This window comes from Amblyomma maculatum, chromosome 10 (genome assembly GCF_055883805.1).
Source record: "Amblyomma maculatum isolate TAMU_Amacu chromosome 10, ASM5588380v1, whole genome shotgun sequence".
NCBI lineage: Eukaryota > Metazoa > Arthropoda > Arachnida > Ixodida > Ixodidae > Amblyomma > Amblyomma maculatum.
Genome location: NC_139353.1, coordinates 162,773,213 through 162,794,213, shown reverse-complemented (window position 1 = coordinate 162,794,213; position 21,001 = coordinate 162,773,213). Strand labels below are relative to the sequence as shown.

At 46.3% G+C, this 21,001-nt stretch overlaps 1 long non-coding RNA gene across 1 annotated transcript; it reads left to right on the top strand.

Annotated features, from left to right (window-relative positions):
• The first annotated feature begins 1,477 nt into the window (after window positions 1-1,477).
• LOC146177822 (uncharacterized) lies at window positions 1,478-9,575 on the top strand. Its single transcript, XR_014701359.1, has 2 exons — window positions 1,478-1,614; window positions 9,449-9,575. It is a non-coding gene; the product is annotated as an uncharacterized LOC146177822 (long non-coding RNA).
• The last annotated feature ends 11,426 nt before the right edge of the window (window positions 9,576-21,001 follow it).

The window sequence follows — 21,001 nt, the reverse complement described above, 5'->3', positions numbered from 1 at the left end:
ATGAGACCCAGCCAATTTCTCGCATTAGCTGATTACGGTGTTTCTTTATCACTCTCGTTTGGGCGAAATGTGGCGTGCAATTATTACAATCCCTGCAGTAAATGCCCGGGTGCCCTTCCATTGTTCTGTGCACATTGTTGTAATGCTCTTTGAGGCGTTCATTCAGGCATCATCCCGTTTGCTCGATATATTGTTTGCCATAAGAAAGCGGAATTGAGTACACAACGCCTTTCTGACAGGGTCAAATGAATTTTGGTGTCTAAATGAGCAACGTTGCACAACAAACAAAGCGTTGTTAATCTTCTTGCATATCTTCCCCGGCTTGTTAGGTGCCGAAAGAGCAACTGTGATATTAACACGACTTCTATTTTGTGTTAGTATGGTATAGGAAATAAGGACACCCACACACACACACACACACACACACACACACACACACACACACACACACACACACACACACACACACACACACACACACACACACACACACACACACACACACACACACACACACACACACACACACACACACACACACACACACACACACACACACACACACACACACACACACACACACACACACACACACACACACACACACACACACACACACACACACACACACACACACACACACACACACACACACACACACACACACACACACACACACACACACACACACACACACACACACACACACACACACACACACACACACACACACACACACACACACACACACACACACACACACACACACACACACACACACACACACACACACACACACACACACACACACACACACACACACACACACACACACACACACACACACACAGACGCACACGCACACGCACACGCACACGCACACACGCACACGCACACGCACACGCACACGCACACACACACACACACACACACACACACACACACACACACACACACACACACACACACACACACACACACACACACACACACACACACACACACACACACACAGGTAAATACTCAAACTGACTTTTCCTTGGGTGCGAATGATGCTTTCTATGACACCACTACCAGTTGTAAAAAACTGCACATTTAACTTATTAATAGCCGCGTGCACAACACAGAAAGCGCTAGTTTTGTTATAAGCACCGCGATATTGTCCTAGTTTTACTTCAAAACGTGGTTTGTAGTCTGGGCAAAACATTCTGATGCTCGCAGTCACTCGTCACTATAAATAACTTTCTGCCTTGTAGCGCTCAAAATGCGCTAAGGGTGCGTTCCTCGGGATAAGGACGTGTTTAGGACGTCTGAATCTGCCTGGTGGATCGAAGATTTCTAATGCTCTAAAGGGTAAGAAGTGAGAATTGCGCGGAAAAGAAGTGCTCGCAGACATCAGAGGCTCTGCTGCGTAGCCTTGCTGAGCGTAGTGCGTGTGCGCAGGCTGCCTCTGGCTCGGCCTAGAGACCTGCGCGCCATGGACGCAGCCTCCGTACTGCTGCCAGTGGTGTTCACATTCGGAGCGCTGCCGCCTCTCGAGGCACTCGTGCACTGGGCGCCCGAGTGGGTGCTCACCCACCTGCTGGCTGGATCCACGGCGCCATCTTTCGTCAGGTAAGCTCAGTCTATAGCCCTGTGCACGGCCGGATAAAGCCACTAGACAAGTTTCTTATTTACTCCAGGTCGGGCTAAAGGGGAGCGTTTCTACTTATCGTCTTTCCGATTGGGTCTTTTTTCCACTTTTACCGCACCTATATGGGAACGCTACCGTCTCACTTTCGCGGGCGGAGGCGCTGCCCAGCCATCATGACACTGAATCAGGTGAATTCTGCATGGATGCGTCCGGCCCCCATCGGAGGGAGGGGTGGTATACAGTAGCAGTAATTCATAATGGCAACATAGTTGATGGCCTTACCTTCAAGGACAAATTTATAACGTGTGCTGAAGAAATAGCCATTGCTCTCGCCGCCTCAGATAACAACTATAATTATGGAGTCGCCATGGTATTTGAGCTATTCTTGCTCAGTACCACTATTGCCACTCCCGTGTCATTGCCTATGCATGTCACTTGCTATCCCCCCCCCCCCTTCCCCGAATGCAACTATTCAGTTACGAAGAACGAATTCCCCGCACTTGTTTGGTCGTTGACTAAACTCCGTCCATGGTGAAAACCTCGCGTTCGCGAGATTCTGCTAGATGCTGCGAGGTATGTCCGTGAGACGTCGCAATGGGCACTGATGTCAACATGAGCACCTTTGAGGTAGTTAGGCCTTTATTCTTGCATTTCGTGGGGCGGAGATACCGATGTGGATGACGACGAACCCAAGGAAAATAAAGAAATGCAATTAAACGAGTACAGGAACACGCAAGACAAATGCAGAATGATATAGACTGAAGAGGTAGAAGGGAAGGAGGAAAGATTTTCGCCATTGAACTCTTAAGCTAAGCTAAATGCAATTCTGCATTTTTTTTGATAAACGGTCCGATTACATACAGACGCTTATTTCTTGTATCGCCATTCCGTCGATCTTCCCGAATCGCATGACGGGAAGCTCACGAACATGCTGTACATGTACGTCTCTGGCCACCATCGTGACTGCAACATCAATTTATCTTTCGTCACATTTGCTTGCAATTCGTCCCATCAAGATACCACCGGCTACTCACCCTTTTATCTCCTTTTCGGACGCGGCTCTCTGCTGCATTTCGACAGTTTGCTGCCTACTCAAGACAGCCCCAGCAACTATGCTTCTGGTGGCATAGCCCACGCCAACAGCGCCCGCAATACTGATTCGGATCACCCCACTGCTTCTCAGACTGCCCAAAGACGTCAATACGATCATCACCATAGATATGTTGGCTGCACAGCTGGCGCCCTCGTCCTCCACTTATCTCAGCCCGTCGTGTGGGCCTTTGTGAGAAACTGATGCCTCGATACATGGGTTCCTGCTGCGTCTTGCAGCAACTGAATGACGTCACCGACGAGATCATGGCCTTGCTGCCCAGGCCCGACTCCACTGCACCACCTATCCGAACTGTGCACGCTGCTCGTCTTAAGCCCCACTGTACTCGCTCCCCGGTTTAGCAAATACCGGACCCGTGCTTCTCCTGCGGGGGGGGGGGGGGGGGGAGGTGTAGTGTTATGTGTTCTAGCCGCCGAGAGGAAGTCGAGAGATGACAAGGATGTCTTGCGCGCTGTGTCGAAAGGCGAAGACGCTGAAGTTAGAGCCGGTCGGTTGGTATGCCTCGGTTTCATACCCGCAGGTAACACTAGTGCAAAATTTGTCACACCCTTTGAATGTAGTCCTTTCTAACATACTTCCAACAAAAATCAGTGTATTTTCGGTTGAAATTGTCTATGATGAAAATTTACCCAATAACGAAGAACGCTTATCACCACGAATTTTAAATGGGTTATTAGATCATTTACAAAGTCTTCCCATAAGCGTAATGATAGCAACTGCTGCCTCTCAAATTCATGAAAAGGCGGCATTGTAATATACTGTCCGCTTCTAGACTGGACTTTTTCTGTTCGTTTTCCGGATTTCACCCCAATTTTTGAGGCGGAGTTGCTGGCGGTAGTGCTTGCTCTGCGCAAATCAAACCCACCGTACTCAGCAGTGGCTGTAATTACAGACTCTTATTCCTTGTGCTGGTCGCTTTCTTCGAATATGGATTTGCCTATATTAAACACCTTTACAGCCTCATACATATAGTGTACGTACCAGGTCACAGGAAAGTGACAGTTAATGAGGTTGCTGATAGGCTAGGTAAAGGGTATCTCAATGGCCCCTTGTTGTCTATGCTCCCGGCAACCGCGTCCATAACAGCAGTGCGATTTCGGAGGCGCTGCTTGTTAAGCACGCAGACAGGATCTATTTTAACATCGGATGACTATCAGCACCTCAAGTAGTCCTGGAGTAGGGAACTAACGTTAATAAAGACAGACTGAAGTCTCTCTGACCAGGTGGGGCTGCCGTATTCAGCCTCTAAATTTCTATATGCACAGGTCTGATTTGGCGCTTACTCCCGCCTGCGCATTTTACGGGGAACCGGAAACAATAGATCATTTCTTGCTGTTTTGCCGCCGTTTATCATGATGAGAAAACGGTATTAAGAGAAGCCATTGCAACATCTGGGACTTAATTTGAGCAGCCAGATCTTATTATCGTTCGGTGCCAGCATGCTTGGGTACAGCCACAGGTCTGTTTTAACGCCATTCAAAACTTCGAATAGAGTCAAAACGTCTGCTTTGCTAATATTCTTTCAGTGTTTTAATCTGTAAATACAAATCTCAGTGCTTTCCTACTTCCTGCGTTATCAATTCTCCTTTTTATTTTGTTTTTTGATATTTTAATTTCCTTCTCTATTCCCTAGCATACATTTCTTTTTTTATTATTTATGATTTATTATAAATGTTAAAAACTAATATCTCTGCACCTCAATTCTTCGCCGATCCTCCTGTGTGGGTATTTGCCATCAAATTAGAGAACAACAACAACCATAACAACAACAATGTGCGCTGATCTTTCGGTGGCGTTCCGTACTGTGGAAAGTGGCTCTTGTCCTCAGAAAAGGTCCAAAACAATACCATCAGCGACTCATGAGGGGCTTATTGGAACTTCAGCGCACATTGTTGTTGTTATGGTGGTTGTTGTTGTTCTCTAATTTGACGGCACATACCCACACAGGAGGATCAGTGAAGAATCGAGGTGCAGAGATATTTGTTTTTAACATGTATAATGAATGTGCCATCAAATTAGAGAACAACAACAACAATGTGCGCTGATCTTTCGGTGGCGTTCCGTACTGTGGAAAGTGGCTCTTGTCCTCAGAAAAGTTCCAAAACAATACCGTCAGCGACTCATGAGGGGCTTATTGGAAGTTAAAACAAGGATGGATCACCCCATTAGCCTATAAAATATATCAAAATGCTGTCAGGACATGAACCCGCGTACGGATATCTCATCTGGGCTTCTGGCAACCAGGGCTTTACAGGGAACGAGGCAGCTGAAGCAGCCGCCTGCACACTATCTTCGAGCATTTCCTCGAGACTCAATTCAGCTCAGGTCGACGATTACGAAATGGCCTGCACACTCAAAGACATTGTAACCTTTTATCAAGATTGCATCGCACCTATCCCAATGCCTGCAAAGGGCTGGGAAGAGCTAACGAGAGGCTGCTCCTGCGCCAACACCAGGATGTATCCGGCAACGCAACATTTCGATCCCTATTTTACTGGGTAGTGCTAGTACTCTGAGTAGGTGCTGACACATACCATATCTTATGGGCCTGCCAACAGAATTCATCTTTTTGCTCATCGCTATACCCTTTCCTGGGAGGACTGGGAGGCGGCAACCCTTCCCTTGTGTTTCTTGTGCGCAAGCATCATGTCTGAATTCGTTCACCAACTAGCCCAATTAAGACAATTAATGGGGTTCCTGCCCAGGGAATCCATCTAGCGTTTGTATGGCCTTGTCTCTTAAGGCTGAGCGCCAAGCATACCTTAATGTATATATTCTCCCTGAATAAATGTTTTCACTACCACCATCCAATTTCTCCGCTTCGGCTGCCATCTTAATTTCGCGCACAGAGAACGGGCCTTCGCTCATCGCCCACATCAGTTGATTCCACATCAGTGTAGATATTTTACCCTTTATGGTTCATGCAATGTAATCAGCGTCCTAAGATAGAACGCAGACAATATTTCATGCGTGCTCACTTCAGTGTGACTGCAAGGTCGCCTTCAGATATCATTCACATTCACAAGCTCGTAATTTTCCACAGAGTATATTGCTTGCAGTATATGTAGACTTTTAAGCGATTTCAAGCGTTTAATTGCAGCACGACGAGTGAGGACTCAGAAGTTTAACTAAAGCTCCTGAAGTCTAAACCTCGAAAGCGGCATTAAGGCCATTCCTGGCGCTTTATTCACAAACTCGGAGTAAGGAACAAAAGTTTATTCAGATTAAAAATCCAGCCATCAAGCTGTGCACGGACCCTTCTTTTTGCCTTGCATATGTTCTCTTCTTGTGTTTGTTTTTTGCTCTTAATACCCAGCCATTATTATCAATAGGCTGGAAGACTACATGCATGTAGTCTCAAGACTGACGTCGGTCTATTACTAATGTATTAAAGAGCGACAACGTTTGACCAAGAAAGCGAACACGAACTATTCTGGGGGTCTGATGGGAGCTGCAAACAACAAGAGAGAATCATTCTCTTTCAGAATCGAACATTCACTTAAATCTACATCCACTATTTCACGTAAGTACGATCTCCGGTAGGAACGTTCACAGTCAAGGGGTGGGGGGCTCTCTGCTGTGGCCGCAACTGCCAATAACGTATATAGCGTTTCGAAAGTAACTCGTCTGCGGGAAGAGTCTCGCCGAAGAGCACATATGACCGCGCAGAAGGACTTGCAAAGTCCCGATAGCGCCTCCAGTGGACTTTATATACAGCTTGAAACCTTTACAGTAATACATCCCCAATGCGCTCCGTGAAAGCGACGGCCACGCCACTGGTAGCGGAGTTGAATTAAAATCCGGGAGCGGAGCCGGACGCGTCGTCTGCCAGCCGTGTGTTTCTATGTAGTCCTCGCGTTATGAACTCGTTTTCTACGCCGTTTGCATTGTTTCATAAACAGTACCCGCCACCAGTGCACTGTGAAATAATCTACGAGGCATCTACAGCAGTAGTGTTTTCTTGGGTAAATGTTCCAAAGCTATAGAAAATGCGCTCGAGATTGTATGGTAAATGTTCCAAAGCTATAGAAAATGCGCTCGAGATTGTATTTATTCGATCCAGCTCGTCAAGCAATACGACCGAGAGCATACTGTTCAAGTTAGCTTCGCGCCACCGTTTGGTATACCTGTATTATATTTAGATATGAAAGCAATGCAAAACAATATCGGCGCACCATCGTGCATTCTCTGACGATTGCTACCATTAACTATAGCGAAATAACAACGCACTACAGACTGATCAGGAGGGTCCTACCACCACCAGACCAGGCAAAAAGGAAGCAGTAGCATGGAGAAAGCTACAGACAAATACATACCCGAGCCCAGCTCTAGTCAACCATATAGCCGGAAATACAATCAGACCTATGTTCATTTTGCAAGGAAAGAGGATCTCTAGATCACATAATATGGAAATGTGCGCAGTCACCAGACAGGGCTAGAAATATAACTAAAGACACCTGGGAGACCCTTCTGCGAAGCTCAGACCCAAGAGGCTAAAGAGAAATTGTTCGACTGGCCGAAGATGCCACCGGAGTCCAATAACTATCGACCTGCAACGAAGGCGACTGTACCACCTTCCGTGTATAATCCCCGAAGAGCTGGATAGTGCTCTGTTGGACAAATAAAAGTTATCTCTCCCTCTCTCTCAGAAGAAAGATATATTGGTTGCTGCGTAAACCTGTTCAGTTCAGTTCAGGCGTTCAGTCGTGTCCGACTCTTCGTGACCCTATGGACCATGTCACGCCACGCTTTTCGGTCTCTCACTATCTTCTTAACATCACATAGCTTCATCTGCAATGCCTCGAGAATGCCATCTAACCATCGCGTTCGCTGCCTACCCCTTCTCCGGCGACCCTCAACCTTTCCCAACATCAAATCTTTCTCCAGCGACTCCTCTCTTTTCATCAGATGACCAAAGTAGCTGAGCTTTAACTTTAGAATTTGACCCTCCAATGAGCAGTCAGGAAAACCTGTAATAGTTCATTAAATTAGTGCAGTGCTGCATATTTTTGTGGCGCCAAATTTTTGAAGACGTCCTGAGGTCCTGAGTGCAAAGTAAATAAGGATATAATGACCATCAGGTACAATATTGAATGAATTAAATATTGTGCTTTAAGCGCATTGTACGTGCACCTAATGGTACGGTGATTGTTAAGAGCCGCATCTCTAAATAGTTTGTCTTTTTACTTAAGCGCATAAGCTTTACGTAGCGAAGGTTGTAATCACGTCGCTTCATCGCGTTTCTCCCATTTCCGACTGTATACGCAATGTAATGTGTCATCGCCACGATCCAAATCCCGCGGGGGATGCTTTAAAAATCGGAGGCTTATTTAACCATCGCGCATTAAGATTTCGGTGTCGAACCCCGTTCGCATCACGAATTCAGTAGGTCTGCTGCTTGAACCAGCGAGCCTTCGTGACCTATGAGCGCGTGCCTATCTCGCAACTCGAAAGTAAAAGTCCTGGGTTCGACTTCCACCACCACTCAAAGTTGACTCAGTTTTCATTTCCGCTCAATTATCTTACTTTATTTGCGGAACTTAATGAGAAATTTAGTATTAATCTGATCACTTGAAACTGCTCCTGAAGTTTCCATCAAGATTTTTTGTTCACTGCCAGTAACAACGACGATTACGCCACGTTTTCTGTCGCCGCCTCATACAACGCCAATTCTCGCAGCGACGCATGGACAGCAACAACTCGTATCCCTGAACTAGTTTTGAAACCCACCGCCAGGCGGCTCCTAGTCGCGCCCCTATAGGCGGTACACGGTGCCTTAGCGCCACCGCATTGAATTGTTGTGAATTCGGTCGATGAAGTAATATGCCTATAAGATAGTGGTGCTGGTACGATGTAACGGCGGGTGGCACAGAGTGTCTCACATATTGAATCGAAGCGTCTCATTATGAGCCCATATTAAAAAAGCTTGCAAAGCAAAGGCTGTGTAATTGAAAAAGAAGAAAAAGCTGATTATTCTGTTCAAGCAATTGATCAGTCGATGCAGTGTACCCACAGTAAAACTGCGGGGGCTCAAAAATGCAGCTGGCCATTTAGCGCTTGAAGCACCTGGCGCATGTGCGCATCAGTTTATTCCAGATGGCTGTAGCATCATCGTTTTAGCTTCTACACAGAAACCAAGCTTAACTTTACGCCTCATGCCACCGTAGAAAAAAATCGGCAGGAGCTGAAAAAAAAAAAAAATCGCCGCCTCATACAACGCCAATTCTCGCAGCGACGCATGGACAGCAGCAACTCGTATCCCGGAAGTAATTTTGAAACCGAACGCTAGGCGGCTCTCAATCGCGCCCCTATAGGCGGTACACGGGGCGTATACTATAAAAAATACACTGATAAAATACACCGCTTTTTACCATAAAGTAGCGCGCCGAATGGAGAGCGCATAAATCTGGCGTATAAATCACTATTTCGATGGGCTGTACGCAAGAGCAATTTTTCGCATGCGCTATGCAACTGGCAAAAAAAAAATGGTTGTCCACAAAAATAGGGCTAATTATGAGAGCAACTGTTAGTTCATTTTTTATGGTTTATAAAAGCAGTTACGATCTCTTTCTGCGTCAAGGAAACCGGATTTTGCTGCCAGTAGGCGTCCTGGACTCCGAGCAACTTTTTTCACCATAGCCTCGAGAAGCTCTGAATTGTCTAGTAGCGAAGGTCTGCCTGTGACGCGTTGTTTACCTGTGCAGGACCGGTTCGTCCCTGTGCCTCTGCTTGGGCCTGGTGGCGGTCGACTGGTTCGTGGCACAGCGGCTTCTGGCCGCCCTGCTGCTGTGTGCCGGCGCCGTTGCTAACTGCACCAGCATCGGTGTGTAAACCCCAACTGTTCTCTTGCTGCGTGGCTGCGGGGCTGGCCAAAATAAAGCTGGAATCACCAAAGAAAAGAAAAAAACTACAGAGTGGCCTTTCAGAATGCCATTAAGGCGAAAGCCCTTCTAGGCTCGCGGTGCGAAATTATGTGCACGGGAGCTGTGCTCGTGATCTGCACGTCGCATCGGTGCGCTCATGTGTCACTCGCAAATAACGGACGCGTGAGGAGGGAGATTGAGAATGAAAACAATTGATGGGGATGATTAAATGTTATAAACCGACAATGATAAAGTTAATGACTAATGCTAATGACTAATCATGATGATTAATAACGACTGAAATGACTTGTACAAAGGGGTGTGCCTCAAGTAGTGATGGAGAACTATCGGTAAGCTGACTATCGATAGTGCTACTATCGATAAACTATCACTTGCACGCTATCGATAGTGCTGCCAATAATTATGCAGTTTTTGGCCAGCGATATAGCCAAAACATTTGCTATAACCTACTCTCAGCAGTACTCATTTCGTGTAATTTATGATCAAGTTTAGGCGAATGAAATCAATTTAATTCCGCAATGAAAGTGCCGCATTATGTGTATTAATAAATTCATACTCAAAAGTACCTGGTAAACGGAACCAACAAATTCGATGCTTGATGTTTTTATTTTTAAATCACAAAATGCAAATATAAATTGGAAGCAGCGCAGTTTCGCACACTTATGAAGAACAGTTCGCTATGAATGAACAGTTCAACAATTGTCGTTTGTCAGCTAAGCATTCTGGTCAAGGAACACAAGCATGTCAACTTTCTTGCCCTTCAGCCTTCTCCTCCTTTCTGAAATTATCTGTCCAGCCGCTGAGAATACGCGTTCTGCCGGTACGGACGTTGCGGGAACGCACAAACACTTCCTAGCCACTTCAGAGGGTGGCGTTGTGGAGACCTTCAGAATTCGCAATTCCCAAGAACGCTCCAAGAAGAAATAAAAAGAAAAAAAATAGTCTCTCACGCACCACTACTGATCGTACCAAAATGTTGCTATCAACATATTTCTTTTCTTACTTCACCCAAGTTGAAGTACCACGCGTAGCACGCTGGATCCAGCGAAAAAAATACTCTAACTGCGTTCTGAACATCGATTACTTATTTTTGAGGAATCTCGTAATATTGAACCGCCCCAGTACAACACAAGCTAAAATGTCGACTAAGAAACTATATTAATAACTATAATATAATAGCTATAATAAACCTACCATAATCGGCATAGTCTGCGTCCAGACGTTGAACGTTCTGAACAAGGTTAAGTGCAGTTGCTACTGTTTTGAAAGCAGCAGCTATGCTACAGAGAGCACGGATCTCGGCAATAACAGTTTTTCACAATCGGCAAGCATACCCGCTGAATTGTTAATTTCAACCAATTTCGGCTTAGAAACAGACACGCCAAACAGTGCGTCTCAGGTCGTTGCTGTCAGCACAGCTAGGAAATTTGCGACACTTAACACTATCCAGCAACTCTACCTAGGGTACAGATGTGTTGAAAAAAAGATTAACAAAATGACGTCGGCAGAGTGGCGAAAATTGCACCGCGCGGCTGGCGCGGCTGGCACTGCACCGTGCTTTGCGTGCAGGATTGCTAATTTTATTATCGACATGGTCGTTACCGCGGCGCCGAGCGTTGTTGTCTGCCGCTCCGGAAACACGTCACTAGTGCTAATGTTTTTTTTCAACTTGACTGCACATCTGCAGATTTCGGTGATTCGTAGACTGCGATAATGGAGAGTCCTGTCATATTTACCACCACCATCATATGCATCTACTCAGGGAATCAAGTTTTGCTGCAATGAGTTCGTACGGTTGTTTTTATTCTACCGATAAAAGTACAAAATTTACAACCGATAGTACTATCGATACCGCTATCGATAGACTATTGAAATTACTATCGATAGTACCACGTTAGTACTTTAGTATTATCAATAGTACTATCGATAGTACTACCGATAGTTTTTTTACCATTGATAGTTCGATAGTGACCCAACTATCGATAGTGTCGATAGTACTGTCGATATACTTCTGCATTACTAGCCTCAAGGTAGCATTCTTGGTCCCGTACTTTTTCTATTTTATATAAATGATATAGTGCTAATTGATAATTTGTACAAATTGTTATTCTAAGCTGATGATTTTTATTGAAAAAATGTGACCGATATTCTACCCCTCGTAAGCTCAGGTTGTTTTCGGCTCCAGGTGTGAGTTGAGAAAAACAACCTCCTATTAAATGAATCTAAACAAAATGTGTTTTGTTCCGAGCACCCAGTACATGTCTAAAAAGGCCTGAAAGTATCATCATTGGTCCATATAAAGTTATAGAGAGAAATCTGTGAAAACACTTGGAGTTATTGTATCTGAAAACATGCTTTGGAACGACCATGTCTATCACCTTTGCTCAAAAGCGCGGAAGGTAGTTGGCGTTCTCAATAGAAATCGACATTTATTTCCCGCCAAAATTAATCAGCTTTTGTATCGTTCCTTATTTCATTCCGTCCTCAGTAAAGGCGCGCTGGTGTGGGGAAACACCAGTGCGCAAAACGTAAACTAAATGACTACAAAAAAAGCTATTCGGGCAATAGAAAATGTTCTATTCAACGAGCGTACTAAAACTTCATTCTACAAGTACAAAATAATGAAAGCCGATAACGCTTTCATTATTTTGTACTTGTAGAATAGAATACGGGGCAGAAGGCTAGCACAGAAAACCACAGCAGGTGATGGGCAAGTGTTCACAGCACAGCAGAGCAGACCACAGCAAGTGTTCAGGCAAGTCCCAAAGGTTTTTTCAGCTTCGTTGTCTCTCACTGTATTTTCTATCGTCGTCCTCTTCGGTGGCATATACGTAACAATATATAAGTACAAAGTAATAAAAAGTTACACTGCAGTAATGCAGGGCAAGTTAGATACATTGCTCTCACTCACCACTCACCATAAAGAAGAATAAGTATACCCTCATTGCCATAAACTATACCCTGGAAAGTTCCCGTCACGCACACAGGGTATGGCCGCCAACGCGTTGAATATACACTCCCCGACACACTCAATGAGTTTGCGACGCAAGACATATACATTACGACACTTAACAAAGATGACATAGAGCAGTTATTTATTAGCGAGCATTAGTGTAACTAGAGGTTCCTTTTTACTTTCGTTTTTTACAGTTCCTAGTGCAATGAACAAAAAATCTGAAATGTTACAGTGCTGTCAATGCTGGCAGGGTAGTTGGAGCTTTGTCAAGCTGCTATTACGCAGCTTTTTCTCCTACCCCCGTTTTTCGCCATTTATATTTTATTTTGGTGAAAATAAAATTGATTGATTGTAATGAACAATCTGTCAAACTTGACTTGTCATGACCGCGACTCATTGGAAGTGAGTAAAAATGATTAGCTATGAGTGGTAATGACTACAATGACTGGTCATTACTCATTATGGCTTCAAAACTAGGCTTCATATTACTAGGGTTTCGCCGTTCTCCTCTAAAGAAACATCTAAGACCCTATAAATTGTGATTTCCACTGATGCCTATGGCCTTTAAAACAATCTCAGTGCACACAGCTGTTGAGCGAGGCAGTGAAAGCTACGCAGGACTTGACTCTGATGCATACAAGCGGCGATCCATGGCCCTCTTGAGCCTGGCTGCTCGATTTTCGGCAGAGTTTCACTCGCAATCTTGAAAATGTTGGCTAACCGACATCACGAGCTCCATCTTCTCATCTGCTCGCTCTTCGAGTTGCGGATCCTCTTCCCTGCCGCGGAGCTGGAGGTGGCAGCGATTGTCATCCGGTGCGAGCCTGTCGTCACGCTCGTGCACTTCTTCATTCAGTCACAACAGCAGCAAAACGTGCAGCCAATGAGCGCAGTTGTAATGCCGCAGCAGTGGCGGGCAGTTTCTTCCAATCAACAGATTTATTTTGAGCCTTGGCTGCTTTTGTGCAGAGTGATGTCCTCCATAAGTCCAAGTGAAAAAATACCGTAGGGCATCACCCATTCTCAAAATGTCTGCACGTACAGTTTTAGAATTGAGCGCATAATAATGCGAACCATGTACCTGCTGACAAAATCAGATATGTAATGAACAGCGTCGCAAATGTCGGCATTCCTAGTGAAAATTTTCATGTGATGAGTGTCATAATTCTGTATATTTTCGATACGCATTATACATGATAGATACGTACTATATGCACTATGCATGTATGAACTTCGTTCGAACGTATGGAGATTATTTGGAAACCACATGGAAAAATATGAAAGACCTGTGGATTTGCATCTAATATAGACTTCGTATTCTAAAATTTCATACGATGGCTTCATACTGACGTCTTCAGCAGGGATATAACATCATCAGCAACTTATCCCAGCGTGTAAAATGGCATCATATGAAACTACACATTCTTGTACTGCATATAAAGCGCTCTTTTACAGTTCTCTGCCAACCATTCAGTCGTCTAAAATAACCTTGACGCCGCTTACAGTTGTCGCCGGAACTAAAACACGTTGACGGATGTGCCGAATGTGAGGTATATAGGAGGAAGAAGTGCGGGTCTAGGCGTCATATTCATCGAGAAGGGCTGCCATAGTGCAAGAGTTCTGTTATACCTTGTTCTCGCACCAAAAGCTCTCGAACAGCAGGTTATTATTAAGTATATGTGCTAAGCTTTCCAGAACGTTCGTTTATAACTGCTGTATATAGCATAACGGAAATCCTTTGGCATGATTTCACTATTTCGGTTGGTTGGGCATGATTTTCTGCATGGTTTTGATTTTTTGCCTGTGGAAGGTTCACCTATGCAGTATTGAAGAATGGCCATGAGAACAGCAACACTCTGTCGAGCTAGATGTTACTATTTATTTATTTGAAAATACTGCAGGCCACTGTTGTGTCCCTAGAACAAGAGTGGCCGACATAAATGGAGCATGTAGACAATATAAGAAAATCATGACAATTCACCCGTAAGCTAACCAACAAAGGCAATACAACGGATTGGGTCGATTAGCCGAAAAAGAGAAAGTAATCTATACACAAATATAACCATAACATCACCAGCACATAAAAACTACGATCACAATAAATCGATTCATCCTACAATCAATCATATAGTTATTGCTGCAGCGCACGGTCAACGTTTGTGCGAGTAACTAAGTTTTCTGGAAGAATATTCCCTTCCTTTCAGGAGAAGGAGCCGCACATCAGTGCTACTTTGGCAACGGCGCGAGGTGCACAAAACACCAGGAGGCCGTTTAGGGCAAATAAGGGCGATACGGAAACAGACAATAAAGACAAGGTTGGGTTCTGTCCTGTATTTATGTTGTGTGTTTCTGCGTAGCCTTTTCTGTGCTAAAATAACCCTGAGTATCGACCAGATAGCGTATAAAGGCCGGGAGGCTGCCCTGTGGATAGCCGCTGCGCTGGGTGACGCTGCGGGAACCGAACCGTCAAGAAACCAGGCTGCCTTGGGAAGCGGCATTCGGTTTGAGCAGCGGTCTAGTCGTAGAGACGAAAAAGCTTGCTTTTGCTGGTTGGCATTCGTAGATACAAAAAACAAAGAACGTAAATGAGTTCTGTCATCTGCTTTGCCGTCACTTAAGTTTTGTTTGCGCGTTTTATGGTCTGCAATGATGCATAAGACATTGCTATCCATGGCCCACCATGTCCCATTTGCTTACTTGTTTGATTACATTATGTTGTATATATTAGCTTAATTATGTTCGAATTTTTCCGTCGCCTTTTTTGTTTTTAATAGGCGAGCGATGGGTAGGACTTCAAAGTTCGGTCTAGGTCACGTGAGGGACTGAAAAAGGGGCTGAAATGAGGGGAGCAAAGCTGTCCAGTATTCTTGTTAATTGTTGCCACGAAAGGGTGGCTGGCACATTTATGTCGTGTTTCTGGATGTACGTTTACGCTGGACAAACAGGGAGATGACAAATCATAGTGGAAAATGAGAACGAGAGAAAATGTGTCCCGCTTTGACTAGCTGTTGCTAACAGCGCTACGTGCAAATGAAGCACGAATTTAGCTTTAAAAAAAAGTAGAGGTTTAATGTGGCCAAGTCTAGCATAACGTGGGAAAGCACCAGGAAGGAAGGAAGACGAGGAGGAGGAGGAGGAAAAGCTGGGAGGTTCACCGGAAAAAGAAACCGGTTTGCTACCCTGCACTGGGGGAAGGGGATGAGTGGATATAAAAGAGGTGGGTAAGAGAGGAAGAAGTGAAGTCAGTGAAGTCACATAAAAGCCATATCAAACCACATCACGTCACAGTCATATCACTTCACATAACAGCAAAATCAGTCTATCGATCAGGCCTGTGGTTTTCATGAAGCGGAGCCCTGCCGCCGCCGATCGCCGCGTCCAGTGACCTAGAACCTTAATTTCAGTCGGCGGGCGTCCATATAAGGTTACAGCGCACGACATAGACACTGTCTTTCCGCACTGTACATGAGGCACTCACAAAGAACATGGCCTATAGTCACGTCGCACCTGCAGATTGCACATGTCGGGCTGTTTAGTTAGCCCTACCTATCACAAAATAATAAGAGTTTGTGAATGCTACACCAACCCACAGGCGACAAAGCAAAGTTTCATCACGTCGGGGTAGGCCAGGTGGAAGCCGGAGCTCCAGCTCAGGGTCCAGGAATTATAAGCAGCAGTTCGCAAACTGCACAGAATTTCGTAGTTTTTTTTGGTAGACATGGATGACATTGTCGGGTGTTCTCGCCTGTTGTTGATGACGGAGCTTAAATTAGAGAATATAATGGAATCGCAGCGCGGGCAGAGGAGGACCAAGGGACGACACACACACACACACACACACACACACACACACACACACACACACACACACACACACACACACACACACACACACACACACACACACACACACACACACACACACACACACACACACACACACACACGCACACGCACACGCACACGCACACGCACACACACACGCACACACACGCGCGCACACACACACACACACACACACACACACACACACACACACACACACACACACACACACACACACACACACACACACACACACACACACACACACACACACACACACACACACACACACGCGCGCGCGCGCGCGCGCACACGCACGCACAAGCAAGCAAGCTTACACACACACAACGCCTCGCTTTGTCTTCGTCTAGCAGCACTGCGATTCCATAATGTCCGGCAAGTACCAACTAGCCCAGCAACACACCTAGCTTAAATTAGATGACACTGAAGCTTAGCTTTTGAAGGCATGAAGCGTGAGCTTAAAACCTCTCGTTTGCCAGCGCCTCTGAGGATCCTGGTTCATGCAAATGCACCTTGCAGACCATGAGCAGTATCGGTCAATGCATTCGACTCTGCCGGCGCCACTTCGTTTGCCAGTGTCTGGGTAAATTGCCCCGAAGCGTAGATGCGGCCCTTCCACAGCACCTCACCCTGGGTACTTTGCAGGATCCGTGCGCCGCTATGTGCGCCACTTGTGCTCTGCTTCGGAAAAGTGGAGCAGCCACCTGCTGGCCCTGTCCTGGTGCGCCGTAGCTGCGGCCGCCCCGGCTGTCATCACACTCGCTCACCACAGCCATACAGTGTAAGTTGCCAGAGTTGACAGAGGCCGAGGTGTGACGGGTTGTCGTTCCTCGGTAGAAGTAGTATGATAATAAGTACTAAACACTGTAGATTATGAAAGTTATTTGCAAAGTTCTAGAGCGCCTTCGAAAACGCGCATTCTGTTATCTGCGATAAGGAAAGCCTTACGAGTAGCTGTGTTCTATCGCAAAAAAAAAAAAGACTGCGAAGTACTGAAGAAGCCACTTGGATAGTGCATTCGCGCACGTGTTTCAAGCAAACAACATCAGCTGCGGTAGTGACCCGACGGCCTGGTTGGAGGGAAAGGCCGATATTTAGCGACGATTTTTTTGTCCGCATTATTCAGCTGACGGGCGTGAGGGATGCAACTTGAAAGATGGGCACCGCGCTTTGAAATGATGATAATACCAACGACCAATCTTCGTGGTTAGATTTGAGATCTTGAGCTTTATCTTCTAGTTGTAAACAAAACAAGAAAAATCAGTCGCGTTTCATGCTTTGACTTGCCCGGGCGAAAAAATCATGCTCAACTTGCCGGCACCGTGCAAAAACCAAGAGGGAAGCACTCGCGGTTAAATGTTTAGTTTTGGTTTGCAGGGTTTAACGTCCCAAACGACGAAAGCTATGGGAAAAACTGTAGCGAAGGGCTCCGGAAATTTCGACACATCCGGGGTCTTTATCGCGCGCTGTCGCCGTGGCCAGGATTTGAGCCTGCATCCTTGGGCACAGAAGCCGATCTCTCTAACCCTTGCACCACCATGGCGGGGCGCACTCGCGGTTAGTGTTGCCGTATAGCATATACAGGAACACTAACAGCGAGTAGAGTTACTACATAGGTTTTGCCTTTATAGTAACTCTACTTGGATGGGATGGATGGATGGAATATAAGAGCATCCCCCTTGAAACCGGGTGGTAGCAGTAGCTATCGTGCTCATATTTCTCTCTGTATCGTAATTATTGTTTTAGATTGGTTAACGATTCCATCATTCTATTTATTAAATTTTTGTTTCTACATTACTAACATTATGTCACTTCTCTGCTTTTAAGCCACCAATCTTCCAGTGGGTTTTGCTAGCTTCCACCACCGGTTTATTCACCCGGCCACTGGCATCTCTAAACCCAACAGCTTCAGGAACAGTGACTGCGCCTGCATCAACTTCCGGATGTATACCACTATATTCGAGTATAATATGGTCAATTGTTTCACTGCAGGTACCACTGTTGCGTTTCTGGGTGTTTCGATGAACGACGAGCAAGCAGCCACACTGAAACTTGTCAGGAATGGCAGGAAAGAGCGACGCAGCTCTCGGACGAGGCGCTTATATTGCCCCCGATATCGGGGCTTATCATACGCGTCATCATGAACAAGACGGAACGATACGTTCCGCGTGAAAGAGGGCGTTATCAGCCGAAGAACGTAACAGCTCCTTCCCCTTTTAGGATGGCATCAGGCACATTGAATAAGTTTTCACTCTGCTGTTGTACACAGCCATGAACTACCCGACATTCGCAAGTCAACCAAAGGGAGGTCCTTGAATAACACCGCTAGTAAAACGTCAGAGGTTCTTCTTGTCTCTTCAAATCTTCAGCACCTCTCCAAGGTGCTCCTCGATTCGGCAGGCGACGTGTAGTTCACGCACAAACACACTGAGACGAAGGCCGACGAACTTGCCGTAACAAAACGAACATTAACTTAATATAACACGAACACGAAGCACAGGGTACAGAAAACCTAATTACACCAGACAGAGAGGCGACACACTTTACAAAAGAGACTGAGCTAAAAACTAACATCAAAATGAGCGCATCGCTATTTTTACGACTTCTCAGTTGGGGCCTGCCTGCTACGCTGTCTTCTCCGAGCGAGAATCGAATCAGAACCAGAACCGTCGATGGCTGCGCGGCGCGCTCTTAAATAGCCAGCGCAGAAGCTTCTAGATGCGGAGGAGGAACGGAAAACAGCTTAGCGCTGCCAAAGCTATGCCTTCCGCCTTGCCCTTCTGGAGAGGCCTCGAATTTTCTCGAACATGGTCAGCACGCGCGGCCCTCCTGCGCGAAGCGAGGAGGAGGGCCGGGACCGGGCGGGGGAATGCACGCTTGACTCCGCGCATGGCGACGAGGGCGAGGAAGCGCAGCGCGGTGGCCGATATGACGTAATCGGTCGCGTCGCTTTCTCGGAGCTTGGAGAACATTCCATCGCCGTTTTCTGCGGCGCGCGTGCTAAAACATTAGAGAATAGACCACCGCGGCCTTACACCGCTGATCCATAAAACAGTCATGACGACCAGTTCAGCGCAGGTGAAGTTCCGAGTTAAATATCAGGTTCTTTTTTTCTTCTTTTCTTCAAATTTCTCTCAGAATACAGAATTTGTTTACAATATATACACATTGCAGCACAACTTCAATTCAGTCAGGGTGCGGCCTCTCGTCACGACACCCGAAACGAGTCTCCCTTTTGCCGCGTCGATCGGACTCCTCGGAGCTTCTCCCCCTCTCCGGGTTCTGCTCTTCCCCCGTCGTCCGGCGTCAGCGTAGCAGCAGTTTCAAGCTCTCCTCCGAATTCCTGGAAAACAACTCGCTGGCACGGCTGGGGGTGGTTGAGGGAGGATCGGGTGTCCTCTCGGGAGCGGCGCTTTTCTTCGGCCGACATCGCCGGCCGGCCGTGCGGCGCCAGCCCGCAGACTTCCTGCCAAGTTCGGGTCTTTCACAGGGAGGCGTCATCCACGGCCGCTTTGCTTGCACACACGCACGCACATATGCACAAACGCCAACACACATGCGTCGCAGTCTTTCTATTCGTTCGTTCTTTCTGCCCGCGATCAGGGCGCGCGCACTTGACATCCCGCTTCGGAGATTCGGTGTGGCGTAGTCCACAGATGAAAGGACAAGCACATCACCACTGCACATCACCACAGCGCTCTGGCGGGTGGGTGTAGCACAACCATGAAAAGAAGCAAACGTCAGTGCCACGACCTCCGTGTCATTGAAAAGGTGTAGAGTGTACTGTCCAGGACTACAGCGTTGACCTGACGGTGCATGTCCCTTGCAACCTTCGGTCGATACTGCCGGTGACTCTTCAATTCTTGAAAGAGGCTGATGGCTGAGTAGATGGGGAAGAAAACAACATCAACAACAACCAAGCCCCACAGAAGCCACCAAGGTGCCCGAAACCTCCATCTTGTTCACCAAAAGTGTCGTTTCTTTTCCACATTACACTGCCCACAAGTCTTTCTAAAGGCAACCGGATTTTCACCTTCAAAAATTTACTATCGAAAACTTTGAAAAGAGTAGTGAGCATGAGCGATTGCATGATGAGACTATTTACAATGATGCAGATGAGCGAAAGAAACAAGAACACAAGATGGCATACTTATTCTCGCACCCGACTTAAGAAATCTGCGTTTGCGTGAAGTTTACCTCTCTTATGCTTTACGACAAAAGCATATTCCTGGAGAGTTAAACTCCGCCGGAGCAATCTGCTGTTTTTTTGAGACAGTTTCTGGAGCCATGTGAACGGTCGATGATCGGTAATGAGAATAAATTCAGTGCCCCAGAGGTAATAGCGAAGCTTTTCGACAGCCCACACTAAGCAAGCACATTCTTTCTCAATAGTACTGTAAGCTTGCTCCCTCGAAGTAAGCTTCTTGCTGGCAAACAAAATAGGATGTTCTTCCCCCTTTTGGTTTTCTTGGCTTAGCACCACGCCCATCCCTCTTTCGCTAGCGTCACACTGTACCAAGAAAGGCCTCGTGCAGTCTTGTGTAGCCAGTACAGGCTGAGTTATCAACGAC